Source organism: Dermacentor variabilis, unplaced genomic scaffold (genome assembly GCF_050947875.1).
Source record: "Dermacentor variabilis isolate Ectoservices unplaced genomic scaffold, ASM5094787v1 scaffold_15, whole genome shotgun sequence".
NCBI classification, from domain to species: domain Eukaryota; kingdom Metazoa; phylum Arthropoda; class Arachnida; order Ixodida; family Ixodidae; genus Dermacentor; species Dermacentor variabilis.
In genome coordinates, this window is record NW_027460313.1 from 10,241,976 (window position 1) to 10,255,021 (window position 13,046).

The following is a 13,046-nucleotide window of genomic DNA, read 5'->3' on the forward strand; positions in this document are numbered from 1 at the left end:
GGGTCATATGCAGTACAGCAGGGTGGTGTGGTGGAGGGGGGCGGTGGGGGTGGTGGTGGCCGGGTGGCTGCGGTTGGTGGTGGCTCCGTTTGGAGGGGCAACAGAAGGGGGGAGTGGGGGCAACGTGGTCCTTCGAAATGCTATTAATTGCGACCAAGGCACTCGCAGCAGGTTTGAAACTTTTTTTTACAGTCGCCAAGTGCCTGAGAGGGAGGAGGTAAAAGCATACCAAGTACGAAGCGATCTCTGGAAGGTTACTCAGCCTGGGTCCGATTTAGATTAGTGTCTGCATTATTTTTGCTCACGGGACAGCTGACGCCAAAGGGGGTGGGTAAGGGTGTAAAATGAAGTAAATGCAAATCACTGTGGGTGGTCTTGAGAATGCTTGCTCGTGCTGTTAACAATTGGATACTTAATGCCAAAAGTACACATGGTTTTTCTTGGGGGGAGGGGGGAGTTTGCGGAATGATAGATTGGGGGAGGGGGTGTGGATTTTGAGTGCAAATCACAGTGCGTGGTCTCCGGAAGGCTTGCTCGTGCTTTTAACAATTGGATACTCAATGCCGAAAGTATACATGGGTTTTTGTCTTGGGGGGAGGGGGGAGCTTGCGGAATGAGGGATTGGGGGGAGGGGGCGCGGATTTTGAGCGCAAATCACAGTGCGTGGTCTCGGGGAGGCTTGCTCGGGCTTGTTAACAATTAGGTACTCAATGCCAAAAGTATACATGGGTTTTTGTCTTGGGGGGAGGGGGAGAGCTTGCGGAATGAGGAATTGGGGGCGCGGATTTTGAGTGCAAATCACTGGTGGGTGGTCTCGGGAAGGCTTACTCGTGCTTGCTATTTGAATACTCAATGCCAAAAGTATACATGGGTTTTTTTGTTGGGGGGGGGGGGGGCTTGCGGAATGAGGGATTGGGGGTTGCGGATTTTAAGTGCGATGTGATTAAACGGACGTCGCGAGTTATTGGTTCTAAACGAGGGACCAGTAGCGGTCATGAAACATCCAATGTGTGAAGACAAAAATAGCGTTTTACAGGAAGTGGCACAAGTATTCATTTTTTTTTCTCAGACATAGAACTTGCTTTGTGTTAAGTGCTTTCGTTTAAGCTGGAAGATGCGATTTTTCCTTACCAGGATGTGTGTTCTCATTGCATAATGGTGTTTTCAGTTATGTATTGTTAATTGCTCTATGGTGCTATTTTGCGAGTCTTTCAGTTTGCTTGCAGTGCGGTAAACGGGCCACGAATGTATTAAGGTTCACATTCTTTATTAAATGAAACAATAATTTGTTTTCACTCATGTATGCGCCCACTAGTAATTTTTTTCTTGGACACGAGGCATGTTTCGGTAAATGTTTTAAGCTGGAAGATGTGGTCTTTCCTGACGAGGATGTGTGTTTTCATTCCAAAATTGTGTTATTTCAGTTATGTATTATTATGTATTGTATTGTTATGTATTTTGTTAGTCTTTCAGTTTGGTTGCAGCGCACAAAATGGGCCACGAATGCATTAAGCTTCAGATTTTTTGATGAACTAAAACATTCGCTTACCCTGTAAGCTTCTGTATTGCACTCATTTCCTGGCGTTATGCCAGTATCTATCAGCTTTCCTATAATGCGCCAAACATAGGCGACTGTGTACTGTATCAATGTTCTTGTATTTTGAAGTGAAATAAATATTAAATTTAATAACTGTTCTGTAGCATCTCTTTTGTAGAACAGCAGTTGGCCAAACGCTGATGGACAGCTGCCTTTCCGTATCTTATATTTTGCGAAACGCTGCTCCCCACGCTAAGCCGCGCGTGCATAGAAAAAAACACAGGCGCATACAGAAATACAAAGCGCGCGCCTGAACAGGAAAGCATAGGAAAGGCCGATCAGTGGAGCCGGCGTGGCGTGTAGCAGCTGGCATTCAAAACGCCCGCACTCAAAACCGAAAGGCGTTAATACCATCCGCTTGGCGCGCTACACTAGATTCGGCCGCTGGGCTCTATGGGAGGGTCCGCTCTTGTTGAAATTTCTTTCTCTATGGGCGTGTGGCGGCCGTCTTGGAGGCTGGTGAGTTTCACCGATTCCGCTAGGTGCTGAAGCGACTAGAGCAAAAGTGGACACGGGACACTAAAAAGGCGACAAGGCCAAGCGCAAGCCGTCAACCCAAATTGAAGAAGCGGCGTGAATTGAGCACTCTCATAGACAACTCTGTGGAATGCTAATGGCAGCACGATTTGTTTTTGCTCCGGCTTCGTAACCGGCCGCTTCACCATCAATCTTCTGGACTGATCCATACAGAAGATGGCGTCTCCCTGCCAGACTTCGTCAGGCGGACCCTCGGCCCAGGCCCGAAGTTCACCGTTGAGAAACGCAAATCGCCAACGGAACTGCTCCCGTTGGTTCACGACGGCTCGAAGCAAGCCCCGGAGTGTGAAGCGGAACGCTGTGTGTCTGAAGGGGTGGACATGCTGTGTCGATATTCCCATCATGTAGGAAACACTCCAGTTGGAAGGGTTACTTCTTACCGAAAGAGTAACAGCCTGTGTCTTCTGGCCTCGGACAAAGAAGGTGGGTTCTATGTCACCCGTCACGCGTCCTTCTTTAGAAAAGCTGAAGTTGCCGTGGGTGCGCTTTTTAACCTGCGGCCTGATGTTGATTTAAAGACGTCCAAGTCTAGAGCCACACGTTTGTTAACGAAGCTAAATCTTAGCTCACTCGCTGAGTCCGTTGAAAAGGAAGAATTCGCAGTGGCTTAGCTCGGCTATGCCAGGATATATGTAGCGAAAGCTAAGGCATAGCATGGTTAGTTTCCATTAAACTTGATTGCACGTCCAGGTTAGTCTGGTTGTCTAGCTATGTTGCGGCGTGCAGTCAGTCGTTCGGCGCGCTGTTGGTCTGTTTCCTGGGCGATTCGTTTCCTCTCTCATTCCATCTCGTTCCAATGTCGACTCTAGGCCTCCTTCTGCTGATCAGAATTGTCGCCGTCCATACTACCGCCTCAACTGTGGTTGCGGCGCACGCGAGCTCTCCTTTTCAATCCTCCGACATGTTATCAGGCATGCCACGCAGCTGGAAGCGAGCGGAGGCGACCGCAACGACGAGGAACGCGGTGTGACGTCATACCAAACGGCGGCGGAGGAAAGGCGCGGCGCTGCGCAGCGGCGGTACACCTGTGGCTCGGTGCTATTATTGGCGCATGCGCAGTAGTGACTAGGGAGCGAGAGAGAGAAATATCCGCGGCGATGCGCGCGTTATGACGCCATGTGCCTCCTCGGAGCACCGCCACGGCGAAATCGCAAGTTCGCGGCCAATAAAGCTTTCGCATGAAAACGCAGCCCTGCAAATGTTTTTCTCATCAAAAACTCGCAAAAACGGTACACCATTTCGTGCGATCGTCTCCGAAAGGGGATCGTGGCAAAAGTCGATTGGCTGTTGGCTCCAGTGTTACCTAAAAATGCTACAGATTAATGACCCATTCTTAGTAATTCCTCTCGGATAATTCAGCAATTGCGCTTGTCCTTGTCGCCTTTCTAGTGTCCCGTGTCCACTCTTGCGCTAGTCACTTCAGCATGGAATACCAACTAGCCCGGTCTCACACTCCGCTAGTTGCGCTGAGAGGCAAAGTCGACCACAGGGGCCTACGGAGTGTCCACTCTACGTTTACTATATTACTTTGATTCTACTGCCACAGAATCCTGATATAGCCGTCTTAATAGAGGCATGGTTAACAGGTTCAATCTATGATAGCGAAGTCCTTCCACCTGGCTTCAGTGCGTATACAAAATACCGCAGCTCAAAGGAGGCGGTGTGTGTGTTCTGTTTAAGAAAACGATAGACCTAATAGAAGTGCCTGATGTGCCTAATGCTGAATGCATCTTTTGCAAGGTCAACCATAATAACATTATATGTTTTGAGAACTATGCACAAGCCTCCTGATGCATCCGTCGATATAATTGATTAATTGAATTATATGGCAGGAGATGTGAAGCCGGGTGATCGGATTATACTGGCTGTAGACTAATTGTCAACTGCTAATTGTTCAACGATGTCGCACATTAGTCAGCGTGACGATTCTGCAGAGGCAATAATAGACATCGCTTTTCAGTAATACCTATCACAGGCAGTTGAAAGTTACACAAGGATCCTGGGTAGCCCCAAATCAATTCTAGATCTCTTTATTTTAGCACATAATACACAATGTTTTTGTGAGGTGCTCCCCGGTATTTCCCATCACTTTCCTGTTCTGTTAACCCTATCAGACGTCTCTGTCAGTGAAAAACCCAAAGTGTCTACTTTTCAGAACTTTTGTAAAGCAGATGAATGAATACTTGATGTGCTTTCTTTTCATTTTTGTGATTTTCATAATAGCTCTTATACACTCTAAAAACAAAGAGAGTTCCGGGCACTCTCTTTGAGGGAGTAGCTGCTTGTCCCATATTTCACTCTCTTTTCGGGAGTAGATCGACCCTCTTTGAGAGAGAGTAGGTCAACTCCTCCTGACAGAGTTTTGTTACTCCACCGCAAGGGATTGCTAGTACTCTTCCGCAGAGTGATAATACTCTCCCCGCAGGGGGTAATAGTACTCCGCCAGACCGAGTACTTCTACTCCCCCAAACAGAATGCTTGTACTCCTTCATAACAGAGTGCTACTACTCTTCCCAATACCCTCTTAGCCAAATCCTGGCCACGCATGCAGGCAGGAAATAAGATCAAATTAGGGCCGCTGAAACACTGTTCCCTAGGCGGCTCCTCAGAGACAGTGGCCTCATTCCAGGCGGCCTTCATAATAGGCGTGAGCAAAGTTATGCAGGATTTTAAAGTCAGTTTTCCTGGCTATTTGCCGCCTACCATGAGGCGTGACTGCTCTGAAGCGGCCTATGCGTATGCGTCCCGAACGCCACTGCGGAGAAAAAAAAGCTAATGAACACTTATCCGCAATTATCTTGGCAAATTTCACAATCAGGAGTCACTTAGTCTAATTATAACGCAATTGTCAAGGGAATCACATACTTATGAAGAATCATAAAGGCCTATATACATTACGTGGATTCGAACCCGCATCTATACAATTCAAAGCACACATCTTAACCATTACACCACAGCGCCACCACGCCAAGTCGTGTTCTTTAAGATGTTATATACATACCAAATGTATTTGAGGAATCGGCTGCAGTGGGTGGGGTTTCTCTGCAGTGTGCTGTGCTGTTGTGCACTGGAATAGGTTTGCGTTTGCATCATTTCCATTCCTTGCTACGACTGTCGAAGACAACGTAGACGACAACGTGAGAACTATTCACGGCTTGTCGTCACCGCAGGAAAATAACAAATGTGCCGTTCAGCTCACGATCGAGTGCTTCTCTAGTCCATGCATTATATGTTCTCAGAAAATACGCGGATTCAAAGTATCACGCCGACCATCCATGTATGTGAATTAAATTCGCGCGTATACTGGTGAGCATTTATTTTTTCAGCCAGTTCCATTTGTATATGGTCAACTGCGACGCCAGTACCAGTCATTTCGACGTGCCTCACGCTGCCGTGTAGGCGTTCTTTTCAAGTGCATTAGTTTAGAGTTTGGTTCAGTCCGCTGTAAGCTGTTGTCCTGCATTAGCAGCGGATCGTTAGCGTTTTGAAGCGCATGCATTCCAGCATTTGGAGACTGCTTATGCCGACAGCCGCGTCACATGAATTGGCACGCATGTTTAAATGACTAATGTATCCACTTGTTACGCGTGCACTGCTCGTATCCTGTGGCAGTGCTCGCTCTAAAAGCTTCGAAGACCATCTACACTCATGTGTGTGTTCAATATATATGCACAGGATGGACTTGCCGGCTAGTTGGTTGAGCATTTTAGAAGAAACAGCGCAACGCAAGGACGACGCAAAAACATGGACCAGTACACCACGAAGCGCTGGTGTGGTTGATGCTTTCTTTCGTCCTTGTGTTTGCGCTGTTTCTTGTTCCACGATAGACGCACACCACAGGTACGAGAAAGTTTAGGAGCATAGGGGGTTAACTTTGTTTTCCCCGTTTCCTCTCAGTGTCAGTGGCACAGTGCGTTACCCGGAATTGTGCACGTTTACCCCCATATGCAGAAATGAATCATAACTTGAAGCCCATGCTGGACTTGATCTAAATGACGCAAGTCGTGAACGCACCAAAAGAAAGGCAGTGAGCGTCTTGGGGGACGTTCGCACCAGGCGTCGTTTATATCAAGTCAAGCATGAGCTTTGTATTAAGATACATTTCTGAATACAAGGGTTAGTCCTCTGTTTCCCACAGAAAATGTCGAAGAAACGCCCACCAAAACCAGGCACATTCGTAAACTTAACTAGGCGATACGAAGATCCATAGAAAAAAAGAAGAGTGGTATTAAAAGCTTACAGTATTTTTCTTTACTCCAAAATGGTTGCGCTCTCGTGGCCTCACTGTACAGATCGAGATAGTGCAGCGTTAGGTAAAACATGATTTTCCGAACTCCATGCCAAAATAACCTTGTAAAATTATTTAGGTGCTAGAATCCAGGGTTTGTAGCAATCCTTGAAAATCCTTTATTTCTGAAATACCATTTTCAAGGCATTGAAAACCCTTGAATTTTTAGAAGTACTGGAAAGTCAAACTTGTACACTTGGCTAGACTGAGCAGACAATGCGAAGCATTCGTATTTCCCTTCTGCGACATACTCTCGCATGTCAGAGAATTGTCTGTGGAGGTAATAGAAAGCGACATCCTTCAAGTTGAAATTACAAAGGAGCTGCAGCTACCAGTTTTATGCACATGGAACTGGCGACAAATGTACTTCGAGGAGCAGAAGCAGGAAGCTCAACAGTTGAGGCATTCGAAGAGAAGCCGTGAAGAGTAAATAGAGAGCTACAGACAATAAAAAGAAATTAGAAATGACTATTGCTTATTTGATGGTGAAAAGCTGAAGCAACAGATGACATCACATACACTGTCAAACCAAACAGTATTCAAAAACTGCAAATGTCGCAGGTCCAAGTAGATAATTGTGCTATTACAGAAAAACAGCGCTTTCTTGAAATGCTTCCTTGTGTGCGTTTAGTGATGGGCGGTGAAAGGCAAATTAGCAGTCTTTCAAATGTTTGAAATCAGCGAAATGCGATTTGTTTTGTTTTCTTTTGTTTGCATTAAAGTTAACGATGTTGTTGAACAAGTTATTGCCTGTCCAAACTACTAAAACACATCGCACGAGGTCCTTGAAGTTACAGTGTCGGGGCCTCGAAAGTTCTTGAAAACCATTGCATTTTTTTTCTTCAATATTGCTACGAACCCAGTAGAACAACTGTCATGGAGTAAAAACCTTGGCTGAACAGGGGCTTATACGAAGAGCACAGGAAGACTAGAAATGCAGTAGTAGGCATGGAGTGCCCTGAAAAAATGTGCCACATCTGCTCGTCTGCCTTATGTTTCTGCACCGACTGCCGCATTTTTAATAGAAGTACACTTTCTGTTCTACTTCAATAAACGCAACATTACCAACTCCAGTGTGGGGCAGTCCTTCAGCCAGTGCAGAACTCTTTCTGTACATCCCAGTCAGCTCTGTCATTTTTCCAGCATTGTAGTACAAGATTTGTTAAACTGGTTTAGCAGAATATGAGCAGTATACTCTTAAATTAGCTGGTTATTTTTATGCACAAGTTCAGGTCCTCAGTTTGGTTGCATGACAAATTGCCATACCTCAATAGATACAAGAAACAATTTTATAACCATTTAATAGAATCCAAACAGTAATAATCACAACAATATAATGACATACATTTCTTTTGGTACGTATACAGCCCATGTCTTCGCACTGTATAAATTAAACTATACATCGCAAGTACTGTGTCCTGACCACTATTATTAACATGTGTAAAACCATCACAGCAATTCTTCAACAAGTATCACAGTGATTAGTGACATACACTTTGTAACTGCTTTACATGAGCATAATGTATACAAATGGTCCCTGTGTACCTACACATGACTAGTGCCACCCGAGTACTATTACTCACAGGTGTAAAACCAACAAAGCAGCTCTTTAAAGAATATCACAATGCTTAGTGATACATTTTGTAACTAGCTTATATAAGCTTTATACAACCATGAGAACATACACAAAGCTAGCGGTGCACCTACATTAAGTACGGCCATCTGAACACCATTATTTGCAAGTGTAAGCTCAACAGAACAGTTCGTTATAGTGACGCACACTTCGTAACTGCCTTATAAAAGGTTAGTGCAAGCACACGAATGCGGAAAAAAATTAAAAACTTGCTCTATGGATACACAAACAGATCAACACAAATGGTAAACACCGCTTTGAAGACATGTGACTGTGGCAAAGCGCAGTGCTGTGCCGGTTGAAACTGCCACCCACAAAAGTATTGAGCATTGCTTAAACCACAGGCAATAAAGTGCTGCAAGACTGCGTCTCTAACGTACCTATTTTAATTCAAATTTCTTGAATATAGGGCTCTCTTGCAGATAAGGCACATGATGCAACTGCCCCGATTTTACACCTGCTACATGCATACAATGCACTCAGATATAGCTGCTAATAATTATTATAAAAGGCATTTAAAAACTTGATAGTATGATGAAGATGCATGACTAGAAAAGTTGTCCCCCTCGTACTTGTTAAAAAGGTGTAAGTACGACACATTCTTTTTTTCCTCAATTTTTGCATTAATGGACGCCTGGGAACCTCGAACCCACACAAAAAAAGATACTGCTATGTTAAAAGTGTTATGAATAATTTTTGGTGAAAGCTTTTTTACAGACAAGTTTCAGTTTCGTTTCTAGAGGTTGAGCTGTATCATGCAAAATAACATGGAAAGTGGTCACATGGGAGCATGACACTATGTCATAATGTTCGTTTCAGTTGACTCTCTTGCCCTACAAGTCGCTGCTCACTGTGGCCAGTGATGCAACAGCAGTGTGATTTTCATCACACTTCTGTCCTATGCCATCCTTACCAGAGTTGGCGGCACATAGATACCCAAATTTCGATAGTGCTGCTTTGTGAGGTGGTTGCTTTTGATTTGCTCAATATCATTTGGCACTTCAGCTGCATCAAACTTTTTTACCTCTTCAACAACAACATTAACAACGATCTTATGACACCTGTGTTGTCCTAGTTGCCTACAAAGACCAGTCAATCTAGCAACAACACTGACAGTCTCTACTATCTTCTAATGGGGGAGAGGTGTGTCCCACCATGTGTTCCACATTGTTGTCGCTATGTGGGCTGGCTGGGGAGGCAACAACTGTAATATGTTTGCATTTGCATATATTAAAGTGATGCTTGTACTGTGTTATCACACCTTAGTCTTGCACTTGCTGCACAAGAACACTGGCTCACAGTCGTGGTGAAAGGCTTTTGTATGTTGAGCAAATTAGGGGCGCGATCTTGTACGCGTTCCAAAATAGAACGGACCGCCTCCGTTCTAAACGTCACGAAATAGGCGGTTCGCAGTGTTCGCGAGAACGAGAGGAAGCAAACAGCCAATGAGTGAAGTGGAAGCCTGCGTCATGCTTTTGACGTCTGCTTGGGGACCGTATAATATATTGAGAAGCGTTTGCAACATGTTAAGAAATATTTTGATATTATGAGTGAGTAGCAAAATGTGTTGGTGTTGCTTTTCAAAGATTCAATTTGGAATGGAAAACGACTGAAACAAAATATTGTGGTTAATGTCTTCAAATGGCGCTAGGTGGTGTAGCAGTTTTGCGAAACGTTTAGTGATGGCGCTAGCTACCACCCCGTTTCACGCACATGGCGCGAATTTCCAAGCGGTTGGTTCAGTCGTTCAGTTGAAGCCATGGCGCTTAACCTACAAGCACCGGCGAAGGGGCCGCGCGTGTCGGAGGCTCAGAAGGAGACTGCGGTCGCCTTCATGGAAGCGCATCCCCAGCTGGCTATAAGATCCAGCGAGCTGGGGCCGCGCTTCACTGCTGGCGACCGCCGACGGCTGTGGCAGCAGCTGGCCGACCAGCTCAACACACAAGGCCCCGTCGTGAAAACCACGGAGCAGTGGCAAGAGTGGTGGCGGAAGCAGGTGTTCGAGGCCCGCCGCAACGCTGCCGCACTTGCCCAAGAACAAAGGTGAGTGACCGTCCAATGGCCTGGGCGATTTGTCCTTCGACATTGGCGTGTATTTTCAGAAGCACAGGAGGGGGGCGGCTACATGGTTTTCATGGCCGAGTCCTGGAGCTCACCGGGACGGTCCGCCTCCACGGCGTGACCGACCTCCCCTACCAAGAGGTAAGCACACTGCCGCCGTAATATCATGGGTTCCTGAATGGTGCCGGTTTAGAGTTTGCCATTATCTGTAAGTGCTACCTTTAGCAGAACGCGAGACCGTTGGTGAACAGGAAAATAGCGTAGAAGAGAATGGAAAAGCAGGTAGGTTAATCAACTAGAATCTCAGTTGGCTGCGTTTTCGGGAAATGGGGCGGTTAAGTGATTAACACAGAATTAAAATGCCTTCGCGGAAGTGCACGAGGACGGTAACACATGGGATCATTAAGCACTGAATAATTGCACAATATTTTCGTAAATTAGTACGAAAACTTGTAACATAGGCATTGTAACGAATAGCCACGCTTATGACATTTTCCAGCAGGCTGACGTCCCCACCTACGCGATGGAAATCGTCGTCCAAGACGAGGCTGCGGGCGTGAGCACACGTAAGCATCAGAAGAATGAGTGTTTTAATTATCGCCAAGTGTGTGTGCAGTTCGTAAACATTAATGTGTTTACTCTACAGCGGCAGAGGATCCACCGCGCGGCGCGGCGCCTGCCGAAAGGGTGGCCGCTGCACCTGGTAAGTTATTGATCCTCAAGCTGTTAAATAAAATGAGCTCTTGTATTTTACTGAACTAGCCCAATAAGCCATAACATGGCCATAGCCACTTTTATTCGTACCATAAAATGCAGTGCAACTGTAGAAAATGCTGTATGCTTTCAGTGTTGCAGCACCCTGTTCGGCCACCACGTCGACAGCGACCGCGACGGGTGGATACCTTGACGACGATGTCGTCGCAGTGCGCCCGCAGCCTGGAACAGGGCGATGAGGTGCTGCAGGTTCGTAGGCCCTTTGGTGTCATTTTACATGAAGGACATAAATATTCTTTATGCTTTGTTATAAGTAAATCATGAATCTGAAAAACAAATCAGCTTGGGATGTAAACAAGAAATATGCGTTGTATAGAGGGCTCGGTAACTTGTCTTGCCAACGATCAGCCGCCGGACGAAAAGTTGGTTAGCCCTGAAAAGGGCTGTTTGGTGGTGAGAGATGCATTAGAGTAGATGACGGAAGAGTAGTTCCAGCAGGTCTTTGTCTGTCCAAACGAAGAGGGCATAGCTTGTACGCGACGCTTGACACTGCCAAAGGATGCCATCAGGCCAGTGGCTCTTCAGCAGAGAGGGAATCGTTGTGCACGTTGCAATTCTTCACAACAGCAGCTTGTAGCCGTGAGCTGGTTGCGAGTAATCAGCAACTGATGCGAACAGTTCCACCATGATTATTCATTCCAGGTGCTGCGCAGAATCGAGGCCTCCACAACCCGCCTCGCTGTCGCGGCAGAGCGGACTGCAGCAGCCCAGGAGGGGATCCTGGAGCAGGTGCGCGCCATAGCGCAGGACATAGCTGAGCACCTGCAGCAAGCAAGAAATTAACTTATAATTTTATTCATTTGTTTCACCAGTTCCGTTTGTTTTGTTTATTTATTGTTTTTGGTTGAGAGGTGCAATGCGCGCACCCATTTTTGTTCTGTTGTTTGAGTTTCCTTTGAGTAATAGAGGATCTTTTGGTTGAGAGGTGCAATGCGCGCACCCATTTTTGTTCTGTTGTTTGAGTTTCCTTTGAGTAATAGAGCATTTTTTGGTTGAGAGGTGCAATGCGCGCACCCATTTTTGTTCTGTTGTATTTGCCTCTTTCTATTTATGCTTATCCAGCTGCAATGCCAGCGTGCTTTCTTTATTTACACATTTCGAAGGCGCCTAGTCTTTCACACTGGAATCGTTACAAATAGTTGTCGATTTCTGTGTATGGGTTTTGTACTGCGATATTTATATTGCTTCACTGTGTTGTAGCTTACTGCACTCATTATGAAGCGTTCCCGCATAGTGTTTGCACTGTGATATTTTCATTTCGGCACAGTGAGGCTAAGGTGCAACGACTACAATGTCTTTTTTTCAGAGCACCAAACTAGTCACTCTTTAAGTTGCATAGTTTCACAAATGAAAATGACCATCATCATTGCACCACACCAGTGATTGGTTTCCTCTGGTCTTCGTTCCAAGGGAGTCATTGCAAGAATAACTTTCACGCATGACACTTTCTGGGTGCTGTGAGATTGTAGAGCGAATTATCCATGTTTTATGTAACATGTTTCATCACAGCTGGCAAGTGCACTCACCTTTTTACAATTATGATTCACCTGTTTAGCATTTTAAGAATCAAGAAATCTTTATTGAGTAACACAAACAAAATGTATACACAGATATTTGGACCGATAGCCAATGAGGCTAGTAAGCGGTCCAATACAAAATAACATATAGGACAGCAATCACAAACACATTGAAGAAAAAGTAACTTTGTAGCCTTGCTTCCATTCCCAAAAAATGTTTCTTGCATGTCAGTTTGAAATTCCTAGCTTGCTTTACTTCAATTGGCAACGAGTTCCAAATTTTCGCTCCTGTAAATTCTATTCGTCTTTCTCCGTACGCATTATGGCAAATAGGAAGGTTAAAATTGCCATTGCTGGCTTGTCTAGTGTTGCGGACGGGAATACTGAATGCACCAAGAGGTAAGGGGTTGCATTGCACTACAATTGCTGCCGAGAAATGAATGCTTCTAGTCAGTGACTCATAACACTGACAAGGGAATGGACATACCTTCTTGCAAGGTCACGTAAATGTAATTGCAAGTTTTACATGCCGTGGTGAAAACGAATTGTGTGATGCTGATGTTGTCACATGCTTTGCTACCTGAAGCATGTTGTACTACAAGGTTTGTGATGTACTTGTCATCATAGAGTGTGATAAAG

The 13,046-nt window shown here is 45.4% G+C and overlaps 1 long non-coding RNA gene across 1 annotated transcript; it reads left to right on the forward strand.

Moving 5' to 3' along the window:
* The first annotated feature begins 10,648 nt into the window (after positions 1 to 10,648).
* LOC142568008 (uncharacterized) lies at positions 10,649 to 11,395 on the forward strand. Its single transcript, XR_012825337.1, has 3 exons — positions 10,649 to 10,682; positions 10,763 to 10,819; positions 10,964 to 11,395. It is a non-coding gene; the product is annotated as an uncharacterized LOC142568008 (long non-coding RNA).
* The last annotated feature ends 1,651 nt before the right edge of the window (positions 11,396 to 13,046 follow it).